The 23,615-nt window shown below is 44.3% G+C and overlaps 1 long non-coding RNA gene across 1 annotated transcript; it reads right to left on the bottom strand.

Moving 5' to 3' along the window:
• Positions 1 to 5,732: 5,732 nt before the first annotated feature.
• Positions 5,733 to 7,252, bottom strand: LOC105466583 (uncharacterized). The gene is made up of 3 exons (XR_978287.2): positions 7,087 to 7,252; positions 6,069 to 6,351; positions 5,733 to 5,966 (listed from the first exon to the last, which is right to left on the bottom strand). It is a non-coding gene; the product is annotated as an uncharacterized lncRNA (long non-coding RNA).
• Between the last annotated feature and the right edge of the window lie 16,363 nt (positions 7,253 to 23,615).

Below are 23,615 nucleotides of genomic sequence, written 5' to 3'. Positions count from 1 at the left end.
AGACCCAAATATGCTGCCTATAAGAAGCATGCTTTAAATACAAGGAAACAAGTAGGTGAAAAGAAAATACATGGGAAATTATATAACCTGATAATACTAATCAAAAGAAAACTGGAATGACTATTACTACACAAGGCAAATGTCAGAACAAAGATTATTACTAGACATAAAGAAGATCATTTTATAATGATTAAGAGGTCAACTAATCAAGAGGTAATAACAATCATAGATATTTATGCATCTAACATCAGAACTTCAAAATACATAAAACAAAATGAAGAAGACAGCAAAGAGAAATCCACAAGTATTGTCAGAGATGTCTACAACTCTCTATCAACAGTTGATAGAAGAACTAGAAAGAAAATCAGTAAAGATATAGATTTAAATGACAATATCAACCAATTGAACCTAATTGACATTTTTTGAACACTTCACTCAGCAACAACAGAATACATATTCTTTCCAAGTAAACACTGAACTTGTACCAAGATAGATCATATACTGGAACATAAAATAAATCTCAATAAATTTAAAAGTATTAATGTCATACAAAGTATGTTCATTAAACTGAATGGAATATAACTGAATTAGAGGTCAGTATTGGAAATATGTCTAGAAAATCTTCAAATTAATATAAACTAAATAACATACTTCCAAATAACCTACATTCAAGGAAGAAATCAGAAGGAAAATTAGGAGTATTTTAAACAGTATTTAAAACTGAATGAAAATGAAAAGGTAACATATTAAAATGTGCTGGATGCTGCAAAAGCAGTACTTAAAGGGAAATGTATAGCACTTAATGCCTATTACAGAATAGAAGAAGGATCTCAAATCAAGAACTTCACTATCTACCTTAAAAAACTAAACAAAGAAAAGCAAATGAAATCCAAAGAAGAAGAAATAACACAATAAAGGTTAGAGTAGAAATCAATGAAATAGAAAAATAAAAACAATAGAGAAAATCAATGAATACAGTATCTGCTTCTTTAAAAAGATGAATGAAATTGATAAATCTCTAGCAAGACTGATCAGGAACAAAAGAAAAGAAATACAAATTACTGATATTAGGAATGATAATTAGATCACTATAGAGTCTACCAATATTAAAAGGGCAATTCAGAAATATTTTGAACAACTTTGTGTCAGTATATTCAACAATTTAGATAAAATTTTAAAATTTCTTGAAAGACACAAACTACCAGAGACCATTCAATAAGTAATAGATAACATTAATGGCCTCCTATCTACTAAAGGAAGTGAATTTGTAATTTAAAAGATTTTCGTAAAGATCCAGATCCATAAGATTTCATGGCTTTAGTGGTGAATTCTATCAAATATTTAGGAAAATAAGAATACCAATTTTATCCAAACTCTTCCAAAAATTTACAAAGAATTAAATACTTTCCAGCTTAATTTCTGAGACCAGCACTTCTTTGATGCTAAAACCAGACAAAGACATTACAAGAACACTACAAATATCTCCCATAAGGATTTGTTAAAATCCTTAATAAATTTTAGCAAATCTAATACAACGATTTATGAAAATGATAATACATTGTGACCAAGTGTGGTTCATCCTAAGTTGGTTTAACAAACTTGAAAGGTTGGTTTAACATTCAAAAGTCAATTAGTGTAATTAATCACATAAGCAGACTTAAAAAGAAAATATATATGATTATTCAATAAGTGGAGCAAACGCACTTGACAAAATCTAACATCTATTCCTGGTTAAAAAAAAAACCCTTGGCAAATCAGGAATAAAAGAGAAATTTCTCAACTTTATGGATGTCAATTTGATGTGGACATCTTTGAATAACCTACAGCTCACATTTACTTAATGATTAACAACTGAATGTCTTTCATCTAAGTTTAGGAAAAGGAAAGCATGACCACACTCACCATGTCTATGCAACATTGTACTAGAGGTCCTAGCCAGTGCAATAAGGCAAGAAAAGGAAATAAAAGACATACAGACTAGAATGGAAGAAATAAAATCATCTTTACTCATAGATGACATAATCATCCATGTTGAAAATCTTAAGGAAGCTACAAAAAAAAAAAAAACCACTATAGTGAATACGTAAATTTAGCAAAGTTGCAGGATAAGAAAGCAATATACAAAACAAATTGTATTTTTATGTACTAGCAATGAACTATCTGTAATTGAGGTTTTAAAATGCAATTAAACAGCATCCAAAAATACGAAATACTTAGGGGAAAAATCTGACAAAGGACATGCAAGGCCTGTACCTGAAAACTACAGACCATTTCTCAAGGAAATTTAAAAACATGTAAATAAATGAAAGACTGTATCATTTCTTTTTTAGATCAAAGACTTGATTACATGTTTCCCCATACTGATCTATATGTTAATACAATCCCACTTAAAATTGCAGCAGGCTTTTTCATAAAAATTGACAAGCTGATTCTAAAATTTACATGGAAATACAAAGGACTTCAAATATAATAGCTACTTTGAAAAAGTACAAAGTTGGTGGACTACATTACTTAATATCAAGATTTGTTTAAAATCTACCATAATGAAGAACGTGTGGTATTGGCATAAAGACAGAAAAATAGATTCATGGAATAAAATAGAAAGTCCATAAATAGTCTCACGTATGGTCAGCTGATCTTTAACAAAGGTGCCAAGGCAACTGACTGGGGAGAGGAAAATCTTTTCAGTGAATGGTAGTGGACAAATTAGCCACATGCAAAAAAAAAAAAGTGAATCTTGATTTTTACTCATCCCATACATAATAAATTCACTTGAATTGGATTATAGACTAGATAAGAAAAGTAAAAATACAAATTTTCTAGAATTTTACAACTAAATTTCTAGAAGACAGGAGAAAATCTTAATGAGTTTAGGTTTGCAAAGATCTCTTAACTACAACACAAAAAGCATAGAACATACGAGAACAGAAAAGCAATAAATCGGAATTCATCGAAGTCCCCTACACACAACATGGATAAATCTCAAAATAATTATGTTGAGTGAAAAAGGCAGACACAGAAACAGTACATACTGCATGTTTCCATTATATAAAATTCTGTAAAAATGAAAACCAACCAATAGCACAGAAAGCAGATGAGTGGTTGCTTGGGGATGGTAAGTGAATCATGGAAAGGGAGGACGTTGCAAAGGAGCACTAGGAAACTAGTGATGGGTATGTTTGTTTTATTGATTGCAATGATGTTTTTTTGTTGTTTTTTTGAGACAGAGTCTCACTCTATTGCCCAGGCTGGAGTGCAGTGTGGCATGATTTCAGCTCACTGCAACCTCCACCTCCCAGGTTCAAGCAATTCTCCTGCCTTAGCCTCCTGAGTAGCTGGGACTACAGGCGTGTGCCACCACGCCCGGCTAATTTTTGTACTTTTTCAGTAGAGATGGGGATTCACCATATTGGCCAGGCTGGTTTCGAACTCCTGACCTTGTGATCCGCCTGTCTCAGCCTCCCAAAGTGGTGGGATTATAGGCGTGAGCCACCGCGCTGGGCCGATTTTTTTTTTTTTTTTACAGGTGACTATATAACATCGAATTGTATACCACCTCATATGAGCTTATTTCCTTTAGAAGGGGGCAAATATAGAACCATGAAAAAAAAAAAAATAAAGCTATTTTCATTGTCTAGGGCAAAGACTGGCAAACTAGAGCCCTCCGGCCAAAACCTGGCTTACCGCTTATTTTTGTAAATACAGTTTTATTGGAACACAGTCACGCTTATTTGGTTACCTATTGCCTATGGTTGCTTTCACAGTACAAGACAGAGTTGAGTAGTTAAGACAGAGATTGTGTGGTCCATGAAGCCACAAATATTTACCTACTATCTCGCTCTTCACAGAAAAAGGTTGCTGACCCCTAATCTAGTAGATTAAAAAAAGAATAATTTTGAATTGAAATACCTGGTTCAAATCCCTTTTTCATTACCATGTGACCTTGGGTAAATTATTTCACCTAAGCTTCAGCTTTTCTCACCTGTAAAAATGGAGATTAAAAAAAAAAAACCACTTTCATACATTCATACAGAAGGTTCCATGAAGTAAAACACAGACAGTGCTCTGAGCTCTAACTGGCAATATAGAAAGTACTAAAGAAAAAGGGGCTTGGGGTAGCTATTATTATTTAGAAGTGAACATTTCTCAGTTGCTTTGGGGAAAGTGCATGACACTTACCATGAGTGGAGCTTGCAGGACTGGAAGTGGCTCTGGGTGAGTCAGCGAGCGGTGCGTGAATGTGAAGGGCTAGGACATGACTGCACTGCAGACTTCAGAAACACTGCACACTTGGGCTGCACTAAATCTACTTTAAACATTCTTTCTTCAATAGTACATTAACCTTACCTTACTGTGACTTTTTACTTTATAATATTTTAAATTTTTAAAAAATCTTTTTGACTCTTTGATAACACAGCTTAAAACACAAACATGTTGTACAGCTAGACAATGTTTTTTCTTCATATTCTCATTCTATAAGCTTTTTTCTATTTTTATAATTTTTTTAATTTTTTACTTCTTAAACTTTTTTGTAAAAACTCAGACACAGCCAGACATGGTGGCTCACACCTGTAATCCCAGCACATTGGGAGGCCAAGGCAGGCAGATCAGTTGAGGTCAAGAGTTTAAGACCAGCCTGACCAACACGGAGAAATCCTGTCTCTACTAAAAATATAAAATTAGCCAGGTGTGGTGGCACATGACTGCAATTCCAACTACTTGAGAGGCTGAGGCAGGGGAATCACTTGAACCCTGTTAGGTGGAGGTTACAGTGAGCCGAGATCATGCCATTGCACTCAAGCCTGGGCAACAAGAGTGTAACTCTATCTCAAAAACAAAAACAAAAACAAAAACAAAAAAAACTCAGACACAACACAGGGTTGTGGTCAGGATCATCAATATCACTGTCTTCCATTTCCATATTTTGTCCAACTGGAAGGTCTTCAGGGCAGTAATACCCACGTAACTATCATCTCCTATGATAGCAATGCCTTCTTCTAGATACCTCCTGAAGGACCTGCCTGAGGCTGGTTTACAGCAAACTTTTAAAAATATAAGTACAAGGAGTACGCTCTAAAGTAATGATAAAAAGTACAATATTATACATAAACCAGGTACATCATTGTCCATTATCATTATCAAGTATCCTATACTGTACATAATTATATGTGCTATACTTTTAGATGACTGACAGCTCAGCAGCTTTGTTTATACCAACATCACCGCAGACACATGAACAACGTGTTGCACTATGACATTACAATAGCTCCAACATCACCAGGCAACAAGAATTTCTAAGCTCCATTAAAATCTTATGGGGCCAGGCACGTTGGTTCATGCCTGTAATCTCAGCGCTTTGGGAGGCCAAGGCAGTTGGATCACTTGAGGTCAGGAGTTTGAGACCAGCCTGGGCAACATGGTGAAACTTCGTCTCTACTAAAAATACAAAAATTAACTGGGCATGGTGTGATATGCCTGTAATCCCAACTACTCGGGAGGCTGAGGTGGGAGAATCGCTGGAACCCAGGAGGCAGAGGTGGCAGTGAGCCGAGATCGTGTCACTGCACTCCAGCCTGGGCGACAGAGCAAGGCTCTGTCTCAAAAAAAAAAAAAATCTTGTGGGACCACTGTCATATATGTGATGTGTCGCTCACTGAAACATCCTTATGCGTATATGCTGTGTCCTCCCAATAAAGTAAGCTAGAGAGAAGAAAACATCATTAGGAAAATCATAAGGAAGAGAAAATGTATTTATATTCATTAAGTAGAAATGGCTCATGTAAAGGTCTTCATCCTCCTGGTCTTGACGTTGAGGAGGCTGAAGAGGAGGAAGAGGGGGTTGGTCTCACTGTCTCGGGGGTGCAGAGGCAGAAAAAAATTCTCCTGTAAGTGGACCTGTGCAGTTCAAACCCGTGTTGTTCGTAGGTCAACTGTACTATTTCTCTCTTGCTCCTCCCTCATTGTGACTAAAAGATGAAGATCCAAACAGCATTTTTAGTGCTATTTTTGCAAGCTGTATTTATAGTCAAGCTCTAAAATCCAACTGTACAGAGTCCCTAATGCCTCACCCTTAGATGGATTAAAAACTTCTCTAGAAAGGAGATGATGTCTTTATCTCATCTTCCTTTCCAGCACCAAGGCGAGTGTCTTACATTTAGGAATGTTTGATATGTTTTCGTTAGATGGATGGATGGATGGATGGATGGATGGATGGATGGATGGATGCGTGGATGGATGGATGGATGGATGGATGGATGGATGGATGGATGGATGGATGGATGCGTGGATGGATGGATGCGTGGATAAATGGATGTTATAGATCTTCATTAAGGCAGCATCAAGAGCTTCACTCTGTGAAGTGAATAAACAAAAGCAAAGCATTAGGGATGCCTGCTTTGCCTTGCCACTTACTGCCAACAATGCCTAAGGCACAGGATGCACACGATCTGCTGCTGTGGTGTTTTCAGGGTGTTGTCTTGGTTTTTGTCTGTTCATTTGTTTGGAGTTTTGGTACCTCTGGCTGCAGAGGTGGAGGACATATAGCCCTCTCTCGATGGCACACTGTCCCTATAGGGCTGGGCAAGGCCCTTCCCGTGGTTTGTTTCTTGTGGACTTTTACTCTCCTCACCTCCTCATGGGTAACCACTGGAATGTGTTTATGTATTTTTATTTGTGCCAATTCTTTTAAAATACAGTGACTTCATGTGTGTATTTTTAATTTTCCTAAGGAGCGTTGTGCCACGCGTCTCTTGCTTTTCTTACCCTATTCACTCAGCACTGAAATGTTCAGATCCACCCACGCTGCTGTGTGCACAGGAGGCCCGAGGTTTCTAAGCAATCCTTTGGTGCAGCCACACCTGCGCCTATCTATTCTCCCCATTTTGGTTTTTTAAGGTACAACTGACAGTAATTTGCCAGGTTAACCAATTCTATTTCCAGGGATTGGAAAAAGAGGAGGCCCTGCATCTCCTTAGCCCTGAGCCCTGGGAAGAGAGGTAGAGGTCAAGGAGAGGTCAGCCCAGCCGGGCCAGCTCTGTCCCCACTGGCCCCCTTGGGCAGCGGCTCAGCCCAACTCTGTTTTCTCACCTGCAGCAGAGTCAACAGTCCCTGCCCCACCAACCTCAGGGCTGATATGGTGCTTCCAGGAAACAATAGGAGAGGAAATGGCTGTGAATGGTGGCCATGGCCACACGTGGGCACGCAACCTGCCCCAGACCCTTCCTCAGCTGCCCTGCAGCCACCCTGGGTGCTGGAAAGGAAGTGTGTCGTCCCTAGTCACAAGGAGGCACTCACTCTCAGGATCATGCAATGAATTGTGACGTCCTGGGTACACCTCTGCCTCCCTGGTTACACTGTCCTGCTCCCCATTCAGGGGCTGTGACCTTCTTGGGGGCTGTAGGGAGGTGCACAGGCCCCTCAGGCATGAAACCCACCCCAGCTTCCTCTGGATCTTTGCCAGTGTCACCTTGTCTCTTCCTCATAACCCCCGCCACCATTTCTGTTCATGTGATAACTTTCTAATTGGTGTGGGGGAGCACATGCCCTTCCCTGAGTCCCGCACTAGGGATATTCCAGAGACTCGTGGCGGGATTTTAGGGTCATTCCAGCATGTGGTGTGCTCAGTCCAGCCCCATATTCCCTCAACAATAACAACAGCAGCAACAAGCAGTGAGAACATGAACTCCCTGTTGAAGCCAAAACACATTAAGAATGCATGCAGCCCAGGTGTGCACTGGCCTCCCAGCTTCCTCCAGCAAAGGCCCCCAGGAGCAGCGTGCTGGGCCTCTCTGCTGCAGGCAGAAGGGCCTGAACCAAACTACCCAGCTTTGGCGGAGCCCTCCCAAGGACAGGCATTGCCCTGGAGTCTGTGCTCGCTGGGCACAGGGAATGTTTCTAGTCGGCCTCACTGCCCAGCGTTACTGATTTCTTCCCAGGCCAGTTTTTCCCAGGAGCCCGTGAGCTTCTGGAAGGCTGCCATGAATCGTGTTCTTCCACTGCTTAAAACCCTTCAGAGAGTCTCCCCTGCCCTTGGGACAAAGTCCAATTTTCCTCATTATGGCACCAAAGGCACTCCCTTTGAAACTGGGGCCTTCCTTTCCTTCCAACTTCAGCCCTGCCAGTCCCCATTCTTGCTCTGTGCTGCGTCCATTGTTATGTTCTTGAGGTCTCTGAAAGGAACCACACTCTCTCCCACCTCAGGACTTTCCCCCATGCCTTTCCTCCAGCTCCAAATATCCTTCCCCACCCCTTCCTTCCCACCACTCGGGTAATTCGGACTTGTCCCTCTGGCGTCAGAAGTCTCTCGCGGTTCACAGGAAGCCTTGCCTGCTCACCAGGCACAGGCAAGGTGTGCTGCCCAGGTGGGCACATGCGGTGTGCACCTGTGCGTCCTGGGGCACCACGGCCCCACCTGGCTCCACCACAAGCCTCGGGACAATGTGTCCCCTAAAAACTCGTATTTAAAGTCCTGTCCCCCAGGGTGTGACCTTCTTTGGACATAGTCATTACAGAGCAAATCAAGCTAAAATTAGGTCATTAGAGTGCCCTCTAATCCAAAAACCTGGTGTCCTTCTAAAAGGGGTAAATGTGGAGAAAGGCACTCAGGGAGAAGGCCACGTGAGGATGAAGGCAGAGACTAAGGTGAGGCTTCTACAAGCGAAGAACTCCAGAGATCACCAGCAAACCACCAGCTTGGAGGAAGGCGCAGCCGTCCAAAGGAACCAACCTTGCCGACCCCTCCATCTGGGACCTCCAGCCTTCAGAACTGTGAGACCACCAATTCCTGTGATTTCAGCTGCCCTATGTATGGTGCTTTGCTACCCTAGAAAACTAACACAGGCAGCAATCATGTCTTCACTTTATTTTTTTCTACTTCATCTACAGAGCTTAGCACAGCAATTGGAACAAAATTGGAGCTCAGTGCATAGCTATTGAAAGAAGAATTTGTACTCTGGAGAACAAGGAGGAGACATGGTTCCTGCATCCAAGGATCTCATGCAGTGAGAACACAGAGAAGGAATAAGATAACTCAAAGTGTGTGCATAATGCCAGGTTAGACAGCCAGGTTAGACCCTGTAAACCAAAAACAAAATTCTAAGGCCCTCAGCCATCTGAATGGATGGCCTCTTGGCCAAGGCATTCCAAAGTTAACGTATAAAACCAGTTCAGGTCGTGAGGGGAAGGGGGAGCCAGACATGCCTCATGATACCCTCCTTCCTTTTGGAATTACTGATAGAACAGCCTCTTTAAGTCTGAGAAGAAACTTTATAACCTACTCTCTCTGAAGCCTGCTACCTGGAGGCTTCATTGCATGAGAAAACCTTGGTCTCTACAACCCCTTACCATAACCCAGACATTCCTTTCTCTTGATTCCAGGTCTTGAGAGAGGAACTCAATCAACTGCCAGTCAGGAAATCTTTGAATCTGACTGTGACCTGGAAGCCCCCACTTCCAGCTGTCCCAACTTTCCAGACAAAACAATGTGCATTTTACATTGATTGATGTCTTATGTCTCCCTAAAATTTATAAAACCAAGTTGTAGGCCTGCCACCTTGGGCACATGTGGTCAGGACCTCCCGAGGCTGTGTCCTGGGCATGTCCTTAACCTTGGCAAAATACAATCCTGATTAACTGAGACTTGTCTCAGATACTCTTGAGGTTTACACCCCTTACTCAGATGGGGGCAGGCAGTGCCCGGCAGCAATCCCGGGAATCTCCCAAAACCCAGATCTTCAAGTACAAGCTGGTCAAGCAGAAAAGAGAATTGGAAGAAACAGAGGAAACAAAGCCCAGTGGACGATTTGTGTACCCTCGAGCAATGTGCTGGGAGAGAAGCTGGGACCAGTCGTGAGGGATCTGGGAAAACCTGCCGAGTCTGGGAACCAATGGATGAACTTATTAGGGGGGGTCCTAGAAATTTTTCTCTGGCAAACTGAGGATACATTTGAGGGGGTTATGAATCACTACCAGCATGCTCTCTGCTCTTCATGGACATTAGAAACTGGGGGAAATCTTTCTTCGTGAGCCCAAGGGCAGGCAGTTCCCGGGCTGAGCCTCACTGGTGAAGCCTTTATGTGCCATGTAGGAACTGCCCGCACACCAACTCCTGTTTTGTCCTTTTGAGGGGCAGCATATTTCCTCAGCAGGTGTGCTGCATGACTATTTGTAAGCCCAGACCACCTTCACCCTCCTAGAATCTGCCTCTGATTCTTGGAAGCTGGGGAAAACCATGTTTTTCATAATTTCTCAAAACTACTAGTTTGCAGCAGCAGTTCTGTGAAGCTGGGGAAGAAGCTGAGGACATCTGTGCCGTGTTTCTGTTCTTATTCATGTTTCTCTGTTCTCTGAAAGCAAAATAACGCAAAGTTATAAAGACCATCAGGGAGAATCAGAGCGCAGACAGGATTCCAAAGGATGGAGGCTGCCCCCGACAAAACCCCGCCCCAAAGCGGGGAGGAGGCCGAGAGGGGGCTCCAAGATCCCAGGTGCTTCCCTCTGCAGCACGACACAAACTATGGGACTATGGGGTCTGGGCAAAGAGAAAAAAACATCGATTTGGGTCCAGTCTTCTTGGTCTCATTGTTTTTATCATCTCTCAGAGGTTGTCCTGTGTGTGGTTGTCCTGAATCCTGTGCTCAGGACAGGAAGGGAAAGCAGAGGCTAACAGAACTCACTCGGTCTGCAGGACAGAGGAGGAGAGCAGGCTAAAGGCCCATCCACCTCTGCACGCCTCAGGGGGCTTCCGCATCCTGAGACACCCTTCCTGAATCGACACTTGGGCCCAGCGTGGCAATGGGCCCCATAGATGCCAATTAGATGGACGTGGTCTCCACACTGCAGGTGTTCACGGCATTCACTTGCCCCCGCAGACCCCAAATGCCACAGAACTCATTTGCTGACCTTTAGCTGATGACAGGGGCTAGAGCTGACATTTGTATCAACCCAGCGCATGCCTCAATGGGTCACCCTTCTGTGAGCAGGTGCTTCAGAGGCACAGCAGGACAGTCCTGGCGGCTCACCACAAAGCAGGGCCACCACACGCATGGGGAGAACTAGAAACCCATGACTTGGAATTTCCCTGCTGTTCGGCTGTTCTGGGTGGGCTTTGATGGGCTCTGCTCTGACTTCCTCTCTTAGACCTCTGGGCAGTGTCGCTACTGGTGCAATAGAGATCAGGCATCCTGTCTCGCTCCGGCAGAGGCTGCACTGCAGCAATGAGGGGTGTCTGCCCCATACCCAGAGAGGCACTTCTGGGGAGCGCAGGCCCGGAGCGCATGCGCAGCCAGCACATCGGGCCCAGGAGCCTGCCGCGCTGCAGAAGCTGCCGAAGTGCTGCCCCTGCCCCCTCCCAGGACACCTGTGGGAATACAGGAATTCCACATATCATGTATTCTAAGCCCCAAGAGATTTAAAAGGACGGGAGGGGGAAAGAGTGAACATCGATGCTCTATTATGTGATGAGTTTGTAGGAGAGTGTATGAGAGCAGTGTTGAGACAAGATTTTCAACTTCGATGTAAGGAATATCTGTTAAGCCCCTACTGTGTGCCGGGGCTGTGTGGGACGTCTAAAGAACAATTGGCAGCAGCCTCCCAAGGGGTGTGTGTGTGTGTGTGTGTGTGTGTGTGTGTGTGTGTGTGTGTTAGCGGCAGGTACATAACACAAGTTCAAAAGGGAGTGTCATAACCTACCACCGTTGGATTTAGAGTTCTGAGATCCGGGTTTGAGTCCTGGTTCTACTTACCCACTGCTTCCTTGAGTGTCCTCTCTACAGAATAGCGATCATAGCTCTTCCGAACATCGCAGGGTTTGGGAAGGCAGAAGAAAGAAAAGGGATGCAAAAACACGCAGGGAAAAAAATGTGGTTCCACAGCAAGAGTGGGCCCTCGTGTAAACTCTGAGCTTTGGGCGATAGTCGCGCATCAACGCAGGCTCCTCACTTGTAAGGACCAGCCCCCTCTGGTGCCGGATGTCGATAGCAGGGAGGCTGCGTGTGGGAGCAGCGGGGACCTCCCTCGACTTTCTGCTCAATTTTGCTCCAAACAAAAAACATGGCTCTTAAAAAAGAAGTAAATTCAAAAGAAAAAAAAAACAAAAATACATAATCCATTTGAAAAAATTACAATAATTTAAAAAGACAGAAAAGGAAAATGGAAAACCACTATAGACGTGGTTTAATTGAGTTGATATTAAAGCATCGGTAGAAAGGCACAAAGAAAATGGCCTAAGAGTTCAAAGCCCAGTGAAAGCACAGCTCACGAGGGCTACTTGAGGGAAATTAGGGGAGAAAGGTTTAAGACACAGTCTCCAGCAGAATGGGCTGTCATGAACCCTTGGAGTAAGAACTGGGGTTAGGTCGTGAGGAGAGCAGCTGCCTTCTGGTATCATCCCTCCCTCTCTCAGGCACCCTGGGCAAGAAGCCATCCAGAGAGACTCCGAGGCCAGGGACTGAGTGTGCTCTCACACCTTGCCCTGAACCTGCACTTGTGTCCCTATTTCTGCCTGTGCTGCCATAACAGATACCACAACAGGGTGGCTTAAACAACACCGGTGCATTCCCTCACGGCTCTGGAGGCTGGAAGTCTAAAACCAAGGTGTGAGCTGGGCGGTGCTCCCTCCAAAGTCCTCAAAGGAGGACACTTTCTCGCCTCCTCCAGTGTCTAGTAGCCCCAGGAAGTCCTTGGCTGTTAGGAGCGTCGCCCTCACCTGTCTCACATCTTCTTCCCTCTGTGTCTGTCCCCACGTGGCCTTCTTCTCCCTGTGTGCACCTGTGTCCAAATTTCCCTCCTCCTCCTCCTCCTCCTCCTCCTCTTCTTCTTCTTCTCCTCCTTCTTCTTCTTCTTCTTCATCTTCTTCTTCTTCTTCATCTTCTTCTTCTTCTCCTCCTCCTCCTCTTCTTCTTCTCCTCCTCCTCCTCCTCGTCTCCTTCTTCTTCTTCTCCTTCTTCTTCTTCTTTCTCTTCTTCTTCTTCCTTTTCTGCTCTTCTTCTTCTTCTCTTCTTCTTCTTCCTCTTCCTTCTTCCTTCCCCTTCTCCTTCTCCTTCTTCATCTTCCTCCTCTTCCTCTTCTTCCTTCTTCCTTCTTCCTTCTCCTTCTTCTTCTTCTCCTTCTCCCTCCTCCTCCACCTCCCCCCATCCTTCTTCTTCTTCATCTTCTTCTTTTTAGAGTGGGGTTCTCACTCTGTGGCCCAGGCTGAAGTGCAATGGCACAATCATAGCTCACTGCAGCCTCAAACCCCTGGGCTCCAGCAATCCTCCTGCCTCAGCCTCCTGAGTAGCTGGGACCACAGGTATATGCCAGCCACCATACGCTGGTAATTAAAAAAAAAAAAATTATTTAACCATAGAGATGTTGTCTCCCTATGTTGCCTAGGCTGGTCTCAAACTCCTGACCTCAAGCAAACTTCCTGTTTTGGACCCCCAAAATGTTAGGACTGCAGGCGTAAGCCACCATGCCTAGCCAAATTTCCCTTTTCTTACAAGAAAAACAGTCCTGTGGATTAAGGCCCAACTTAATGACCTCATCTTAATTTGGTTACATCTGTAAAGACTCAGTTTCCAAATAGGCCACATCCATAGGTGCTTCAACATTATCTTTTAAGGGGACAAAATTCAAGCCATAACAGTGGGCTAGAGTAGCTCATCCCCTCACCTTGTCCCCGAGTGCCAGGCAGAGAGGAAAACCCTGGGTTTAGAATTCTGAGACCTGCGTTTGTATCTCAGCTCTGTGTCTTACTAGCTGCATGACCTCGGACAAGTTGCCCGAACAGTGAGCCCCAGATTCCGCGTCTATAGCAGGGATCGGAATGCCTACAACACCTCCTCCCCACCACTGATGTGAGGATTCCTTGAGACGGTGTTAGTGGATCACTTTGTAAATCTAAAACTCCAGGCAAACATCCGTTGTCATTTCTTCAAACAAAGGGCCCAGCTTCAACCCCCTGTGGCTACAAAAAAAAAGGGGCAAGTTTCCATCAATACTCTAATTACAACCAATTGCATGCATTTCCCATCTGCCCACACGGGAAGTTAAACCCCTCAAAGCACCTTTCTGTTATTTCTGGGGATCCCCCTGGGCTGTGTCACACGTGTTCTGGAATAGGAATAGGTTCCCAAGTACCTGAGTGTCTGCTCTTCTTTCCCGCTCCTGAGCGACTAGGACTGCCTTCCCCGCTGTTGGCACTCCTGATATCACCACTGTTCTGGTGCCACTGGGTCCCCCCACTCAGGCCTTGCAAAAGGAGCACACGCTCCCCACTTTCTCCTCTGCTCCACCTCATTCCTCTCCGCACCCAGCTTAAGCTGGGCTATAACCTTTAACTAGGCCTTGTTTGAAATGTCAGCAGAAGGGATGCTCAAAACAGGGGGACTTGGGGCTGCTAGTGCCACTGCTCAGTCAGTCCCCCAGAGCTTGCCTCCCTGTAGCAGGGCCTGCCCACCAGGATGCTATGAGCACACCTGCCCCCCACCATGCAGGGCAGCCCTCCAGAGACTCAGTGAGAGAAGCAGCTCCTCCACCCATGGGAGGCAAACTCTGCCTCCCTGTTCCTCAGTTCCTGTCCTAGGACAGGCCACTTTCCAGAAGGACTGGCGGTGGGAATTCCCACTGCACTCGGGGAAGTCCCCAGGCCGTACCCATGGGCCTGCAGCACTGCTTCCTGACCCCACACCACATGATTCCACTGGCACATGATGGTCCAGAGGCTGCAAATTAGGCACACAGACCTGTTTCATTTGGGTCATGCAGTTTAAAAAATATATATGAATTATTATCAATATTCCCATTGAGATAGTTTACATTTTAAAAAATCTAAATTTCTATCTTCTCTTGAAAACAACATTCAGCCTCTGGATCCGCATGTCAGTCACCAGCGAGCTCTGCAGCAGCTCTCTGCAGTTGGATGTGTGTCCCTCCAAATCTCACGTTGAAATGCGATCCCTGGTGTTGGAGGTGGGGCCTGGTGGGAGGTGTGTGGGTCATGGGGTGGAGCCCTCATGAATGGCTTGGTGCCATCCTCATGGTAATGAATGAGTTCTCGCTCCGTTAGTTTCCAAGAGAGCTGGTTGTTAAAATGGCCCTGGCGCCTCCCCCGACACTTGCTTCCTCTTGCCATGCCATCTCTGCCATCTCTGCTCACACGGCTCCCCTCCACTTTCCACCCTGAGTGGGAGCAGAGCAAGGCCCTCACTAGAAGCAGATGCCTGATCATGAACTTTCCAACCATCAGAATCGTGAGCCAAATAAACCATTATATATACATATATATTGCCCAGTCTCAGGTATTCCATTATAGTAACACAAAATGGCTTAAGACGCAGCTCCTTCCTCTCAAAGGAGCCTGTATTCTCCAATTTGCTGATGCCCACGGTCTCTTTTAGTCCTGTGTATCGCCTTCCCGGCCCCTGCAGCCATCTGAATTGGTGGGACCATGCTCCTACAGTGGGCCCCAAAGGTCCACTCCACAGAGCGCTGGGCCTGAGCTCGTTCTGGTGCCATTCTCTCCTCCAACCTGGGACGGCGATTCTGTCTGTGTGTCCTTCCTGCACAATGCTGCCGTGAGCTTTCCAGCTCCTAGAAACACCTGCACAAAGAAGAATACAGCCTCATAGCAAGAGAAACCGGCAGGTTAAGTGCAGGCTGCACGGCAGGTTGCCACAGAACTCACCTTCAATCCATGTGGGGCCAGGAATCATTCCTTCCCTCTTTGTGCCACCCTCCATCAGCACCATAAAAGAGCTGGTGGAGACAGCGTCCTTGCACAAGCAAGTACAATTGCCATCTAGTTAATGGTGAGGACCCAGTCAAGCGGGACCAGTCTGACCCAAAGGTAAATTTCAGTTTAAGCTCTTTTAGGAAGCCCCTGCTTGCCATTTTTAAGGAGTCAATTTTCTAGAAATTTTTCCATAAAATTATTTTTTTAACCTTATAATTTGAGCACCTATTAACATCATATTGCTGGTGTTTCCGATAGACTGCAAGGTGGAGCATGATAACCGATAGAGACCAAAGCTTCACACGCAGACAGTCATAAATGAAATGATGGTGGGAGGGCTGGGGAATTTCCATAGTACTAGAACCTCTGACACACTGTGGGCATAAAAGAGAGCATGAAAGTTGCACATATTGAATTTCTCTTTGCATAGAGGCACAAGTGCATCTCTGCTGTTTGACCTTGAAATATTAAAAGAGCCACAAAAAGGTATCTGTTTTGGGAAATCCCTCATGCCCCAGTGCTGAGAAGGGCAGGTGGACTCAGTCACAGGGCTCTGTCCCTTTAGGTCTATTGACCTCAGCATGGTTGTAGGGACAGGTGCCTCTCCCTCATTCTTTTTCTAATATCCTCCCCTCCTTGCTTCCTCACTCAGCCTACCTCCCCAGCTACACAGCCAGTGCAACCTTGACCCATTTAACCAAAATGTTGCCAATGTTATGGGACAGCAAATGAACACAGACAATTCTGAATTTTCTGCCTTAGAAGATACAGCTTTTGGCCAGGTGAGGTGGCTCACGCCTGTAATCCCAGCACTTTGGGGGGCCAAGGTGGGCAGATCACCTGAGGTCAAAAGTTCGACACCAGCCTGGGCAACATGGTGAAACCCCGTCTCTACTAAAAATACAAAAATTAGCCGGCTGTGGTGGCGGGCGCCTGTAGACCCAGCTACTCAGGAGTCTGAGGCAGGAGCACAGCTTTCTTGTCTTCTGTGTAGGTTCCCCGCGTTGCCTCCAGTTCCCCGCGTTGCCTCCAAGATGCTGGCACCATACGTAACTCCTACCACCTAGAATCCTCCTTTTAAGCATTTTTCAGTTCCTCAAATTTTAGACCCAAGGAGTGAGGCTCAGGGAAAAAAACCTCAGCATTCCTTCTCACCTGCCTGGGCCCACCTTGTGAATTCTGACTTCCTGTCCCATTTGGGAGTTCTGGTCCTCATTCCTGTCTGAGGACCTGTCGCCTGATATAATTCCTAGCAGGAAAGTCCATCCATGTCAAAGAAGACCACACCTGCACATACAGACCTAGGCCTTAATATTCAGCCCACAACAAGATGATCGCCTCTAGCAACAGAGCCCAGCTATTTGCAACAGGAACACACACCTCCAACAATGTCAGACCCGCCCCGTGCACGAAAAAGTATAAATTCTGCCCAGGTGGATGGGCTAGTCTGAGCTTTCCTGTAAATGGGGGCCTGACATGGCTACTGGCTGCCTAGCCTCTGAAGAACTTTCATCAGCTAATTCAACTAAACTTTGCAAAGCCCTGTGCCCTCCTCCTCCTTAAAGCCATACTCCACAGTGTCAATGGACTATTCAGAGAAGAAAGCAGCAGTGTTTATGGGGTGAGGCCTGGGGTCAAGTTGTTCTCTGCAACTTAAATTCTCTACAGCTCACTTCCCTCTCCTGTCTGATCCATTAATACTTAGTCCTATAAACAGTCCTATAAATTTGCACATAAAGTTAGTTATTAACCAGCACCAAGGCTGCATGGGGTTTCTGCAAGATGACTTGCGGTGATTACTTACATGTGAGTTGAGCATAAACATCCTCCTGGAACATTCAGTCCACGCCTCTGCAGCATGGCTGTCAACTCTAATAAATGTTTCCAGGATTAAAAGGCTAGTTTCTCAGGGTGTCAAGAGAATAAGGCCAATTGGTGGTGAATCAGAAATATCTGGGGGGAGGCCTTTTGGAGAATCATGAACAAATATGACAAAAAGAAAAACATTTTAATTTTTATTAATTACTGAATAATTTCCTATAGCATAATTGTTAAATTATTAATGAATACCATGAACTGTTTATTTTATTATGAAATAATTCTTTTTAATATACTTACTAATCTATCAGTGATAATTATTAATTAACTTACCATGTGGATTAATTAATGCAGAATGATGAAGTAGGTTGAGAAGGGCTATAGCAAAAGGTGGAACAAAACCGGGGGATGAGCAGGAAAAGAGCTCTGCTGTGTCATGGGGCTTCCGGGAAATCAGATTAAGACATTCTGCAATTGGAAAAGTGCATGTCCTCTTCTGTAGTGTGTCCTCTCTACAAATGGTTTAAAACTTCAAATCACCTGATCTTTTTTTTTTTTTCAGAGTCTCACTCTCTCACCCAGACTGAAGTGCAGTGGCACTATCTCAGCTCACTACAACCTCAACCTTCCAGATTCAAGCAATTCTGCTGCCTCAGCCTCCCGAGTAGCTGAGATTACAGGCATCTGCCACCACACCTGGCTAATTTTTGTATTTTTAGAAGAGACGGGGTTTTGCCGTGTTGGCTAGCCTGGTCTCGAACTCCTGACTTCCGGTGATCCACCCACCACAGCCTCCCAAAGTGCTGGGATTGCAGGCATGAGCCACTGCGCCTGGCTGTCCTACCTGATTTTTAAGGAGTAAATAATCATTTGTGTAGATTTTAGTTGTTTGTGTTTTTTTATTTTGTTTTTATTTTTATTTTTTAAGTATAACTTTTGGCCAGATGTGGTGGCTTATGCCTGTAATCCCAGCACTTTGGGAGGCCAAGGTGGGTGGATCATAAAGTCAAGAGATCAAGACCATCCTGGCCAATATGGTGAAACCCTGTCTCTACTAAAAATACAAAAATTAGCTGGGCATGGTGGCGGGCGCCTATAGTCCCAGCTACTTGGGAGGCTGAGGCAGGAGAATCACTTGAACCTGAGAGGCGAAGGTTGCAGTGAGCTGAGATCGTGCCATTTCATTCCAGCCTGGCGACAGAGTGAGACAGTGTCTTAAAATATATATAACACACACACACATAATATTTAATATGCCAACAAGTTTTTAAAGATTTTTTTCTTTCTTTTAACTTTTATTTTAGGTTCAGGGCGCATATGCAGGTTTGTTATGTAAGTAACTTGCGTGTCACAGGAGTTTGGTGTACAGATTATTCTGCTGTCCAGGTCATAAGAATAGTACCTGACAGGTAGTTTTTTGATCCTCACCCCACTCTCACCCTCCACCCTCCAGAAGGCCCTGGTGTCTGCTGTTCTCTTCTTTGTGTCCTTGTGTACTCAATGTTTAGCTCGCACTTATAAGTGAGAATATGTGGTGTTTGGGTTTCTGTTTCTGTGGTAGTTAGTTCATGTAGGATAATGGTCTCCAGCTTCATCCACATTGCTGCAAAGGACATGATCACTTTCTTTTTTATGGCTGTATAGTGTTCCATGATGTATATGTATCACATTTTAGATTTTAGATTTAAAAAAACTTCAGTGCCCCCAAAATGTAATCAGCTGCAAACATTTCACCAGGTGAAAACTTTCTCATCCCACAAATTTTAGGCCATGGAGAGTGTGATTTTCCCAGAGTCTAGGGAAAAGTTAAAGCCCTGGGCACAAGGTAAATTCACTTAGAATTTCAGGGTAGATACTGATTTTTATTAGGCTCTCGTGCCACTCACAGAAATGCCGCATGCTCTTAGTTATCACCCTCACCCTAATACCTGTATACCACATCCTGTTCAACAGAAAGGAATATCCACTTTAACACCCATCAGGGGAAAAAAAAATGCTCCTTTTAAAATAAATTAGTGACAGTTTTCTCAAATAAAAAGTTGGATCAAGAAATAAATGCAGGCCAGGCACAGCTTCTCATGCCTGTAATCCCAGCACTTTGGGAGGCTGAGGCAGATAGATCACAAGGTCAGGAGTTCGAGATCAGCCTGGCCAACATGGTGAAACCCCATCTTTACTAAAAATATAAAAATTAGCCAGGTGTGGTGGTGAGTGCCTGTAATCCCAGCTACTTGGGAGGCTGAGGCAAGAGAATCACTTGAACCCAGGAGGTGGAGATTGCAGTGAGCCAAGATCGCGCCACTGCATTCCAGCCTGAGTGACAGAGCGAGACTCTGTCAAAAAAAAAAAAAGAAAGAAAGAAATGCATAAATAAATGTATCCCTACAATGGGATATTATTCAGTCATAAAAAGGAATGAAGGGCTGGGTGCAGTGGCTCACGCCTGTAATCCCAGCACTTTGGGAGGCTGAGGCAGGCAGATCACAAGGTCAGGAGATCGAGACCATCCTGGCCAACATGGTGAAACCCCATCTCTACTGAAAATACAAAAATTAGCTGGGTGTAGTGGTGCACACCTGTACTCCCAGCTACTTAGGAGACTGAAGCAGGAGAATCGCTTGAACCCAGGAAATGGAGGTTGCAGTGAGACAAGATAGCACCACTGCACTCCAGCCTGGCGACAGAGCAAGACTCCGTCTCAAAAAACAAAGAACAAACAAACAAAAACAGGAATGAAGCTCTGACATAGGCTACAACATGGATGAACATTGATTGGAAACATGCTGCTAAGCAAAAGAAGCCAGACCCAAAAAAAGAAACACTGAATGATTCCACTCGTACAAGGAACCTAGAATTGGCAACTTCATAGAGGCAGAAGGTTGAAGAGAGGTTACCAGGGACTGAGGGGAGAGACAGCTGCTGTTTCCTGGATAGGGAGTTTCTGTTTGGGATGATGAAAATAACAAAAACATTTTTGGAAATAGACGGTGACAATGTTTGCACAGCATTGTAAATGTAATTAGTGCCAGTGTACCGGACTCCTAAAAATGGTTAAAAAGGCAAATTTCATGTCTATTTCATCACAATAAAAAAGTACAAATATTAAAATAAATGAAAACTTGGAACACCTTGAGCCATAGAGTTCCCTCGGGGAGTCTTTGACTGAAAGGACCGACCAGACCACATTCCCAAGGCTTTTCCATCCCAGACCACTCGCAAGCCCATCTCCTCCAGCTCCACGGCCCCTCCCCACTACTCTGCTGACCCGATGGCTCTGCTTCTGATCTCAGCCCCACCAAGAAAAGCTTCCAGACTCACAGAAACACATTCTGAGAGATGAGCTTTCTTAAAGCCTTTGCTTTTGGTTTTAATAAAAAATAAATAAATATCTTGAAAACAAAACTGCTATCTAAAGCCGGCTAAAATATAACTGCAACTTTAGGAAAACTTAATTACATGTGCTATCAATTACTGACCCATGATCAATCTATCTATATTTCCCTTTTCTCTCATTTCAGAAAGTAAGAATAAAGTGGCTTTGCTTAAATATAAAAACCTAATCTCTCTTCTCATCTCTTCTACTTCCTTGTATTAGATTGTCTTCCAGAACTAATCAAGAGGTCCCTAAAGCTGGCTCCAAAGACAGGATCCTCTGAGAAGGTCTCTACTCTTTAAAAACACCCACTCATGCCTGTAATGCCAGCACTTTGGGAAGCCGAGGCGGGCAGATCATGAGATCAGGAGATCGAGACCAGCCTGGCTACCACGGTGAAACCCTGTCCTACTAAAAATGCAAAAAAAATTAGCCGGGCGTGGTGGGCGCCTGTAGTCCCAGCTACTCGGGAGGCTGAGACAGGAGAATAGCGTGAACCCAGGAGGCAGAGCTTGCAGTGCGCCGAGATCGGGCCACTGCACTCCAGCCTGGGTGACTGAGCAAGACTCCATCTCAAAAAAAAAAAAAAAAAAAGAAATTTTTTTTGTAAACAAAGACCTGAAATTGGTGATTACACATTTCATGTAAGATGGGGTGGGGGCTTTTGCTCCAGGTGAGCATGCGTGGCTTGAACTTGACTCAAGGTCACCAACTAACCTATGTTGAGAAGAACCTTAATGTGATAAAAAGAAGTGAGTGTGAAATTTCCTACCAGAAAATGTTGATGGTTAATTTTCTGTCAACTTGGCTGGGCCAGTGTCCCGATATGTGGCTTAACATGAATCTGGATGTTTCTGTGAGGGTCTTTTGGATGAGATTAACCTTTAAACTGAGGGACTTGGAGTAAAGCAGATTGCCCTCTCCCATGTGGTGGGCCCCATCTAATCAGCTGAAGGTGTGAAAGGAAAATATTGTGGGCCCTCAAAATCACTAAGCTAAGGGAAAATTCAAGCTGGGAACTGCTTAGGGCAAACCTCCCTCCCATTCTATTCAAAGTCATCCCCCTGCTCACTTAGATAAATGCAGATCTGACTGCTTCCTTTGGAAAGGCTAATCAGAAACTCAAAAGAATGGAACCATTTGTCTCTCACCTACCTGTGACCTGGAAGCCCCCTCCCTGCTCCGAGTTGTCCCGCCTTTCCAAATTGAACCAATGGTCATTTTACATATGTTGATTGATGTCTCGTGTCCCCCTAAAATGTATAAAAGCAAGCTGTGCTCTGACCACCTTGGGCATATGTCATCAGGAACTCCTGAGGCTGTGTCATGGGCATGCCTTCTCAACCTTGGCAAAATAAACTTTATTTTATTGATTGATTGATTGAGATGGAGTCTCACTCTGTTGCCCAGGCTGGAGTGCAATGGCGCGATCTCAGCTCACTGCAACCTACGCCTCCCAGGTTCAAGTGATTCTCCTGTTTCAGCCTCCTGAGTAGCTGGGATTACAGGCAGCAGCCACCATGCCTGACTAATTTTTGTAGCAAAATAAACTTTCTAAAAGTTAATTTAGACCTGTCTCAAATGTTGGGGGTTCACAAAGGCCTGTATAGAACAAAAGACTGACCTTCTCCCGAGCAAGAGGGACTTTGGGAGCAGACAGCCTTCAGACTTGGACTGCAGGATTGGCTCCTCCCTGAGTCTTCAGTCTGCTGGTTCACCCTGCAGACGTTGGACTTGCCAGCCTCCATAATCACATGAGCCAATTCCTTAAAATAAATCTCTCTATATACCTAAATACACATTCTATTCGTTCTGTTTCTCTGGAAGACCCTGACTAATACAAAAATCTAGGAACAAATCCTGAGTCCTCTGCTACATATTTGCAGAATGTTTTCAGTAAACCAATTAATCTCTCTGAGGCTAAATGTCTTCATCTGTGAAATGGAGATTTTTATAATACCTGGAAGTGTTCCGGAGGTAATGTACATAAAGCACATGAGATATCATGGGTGCCAAATAAACAGTAGCTTTTAAGAGGGAATGCCACAGACACAAAACTAAAGAAACCACTTCTCTTCTCCCTAAGTTGCTTATAACCTTGGAAAAGAGCTAAATAACAATGGAAGTAATGTGTACTAAAACAAATAACTAGGGCTTCAGATTCATGTGTCTTGGGTATGATGGGAACTAGAACGTGCCACCCCAAAATATGCCACTTTGGCATACGAATTGTTTTGAGCTGAAGGCAATTAGCTGTCAGGCATCCCCTATTCCGTCTAAAAACAGGACATAAATTTCCATTTGTAAGGGTGTCTCCCTTTCCTATACCAGGAAGAGAAATACTCCAGAGTCAACTTTTAGCACCTGAGGTGACTCTTATCTGCTTAACAAACATTATTAAACAACACTTGTTTATTACACATTATATCTCTTTGCCTTCCCATACCTTACCTCTCATCTCAGAAGCCCAAAATCCCCTTGCCTTTGTCCAGTCTAAGATGGTATATAAGCTCCAAATTCTAACTGCCTCTTCGAGTCACATTTCATTGTGAATTCCTGTGCTAGCAGACATAATTATACCTGTTTTTCTCTCTTGTTGGTCTGTCTTGTGCGAATTTAATTCACAGCACCCCCAACCACTGAATATAGGAGAGTAGAGAACAAATGTTTTTCCTCCCCTACAAGTATGATTAAAAATATAGGAGATCTTGCAAT

This window comes from Macaca nemestrina, chromosome 3, assembly GCF_043159975.1.
Source record: "Macaca nemestrina isolate mMacNem1 chromosome 3, mMacNem.hap1, whole genome shotgun sequence".
Classification (NCBI taxonomy): domain Eukaryota; kingdom Metazoa; phylum Chordata; class Mammalia; order Primates; family Cercopithecidae; genus Macaca; species Macaca nemestrina.
The sequence above is the reverse complement of the archived record's forward strand: the minus strand, read 5'-3'. Positions and strand labels throughout refer to the sequence as shown.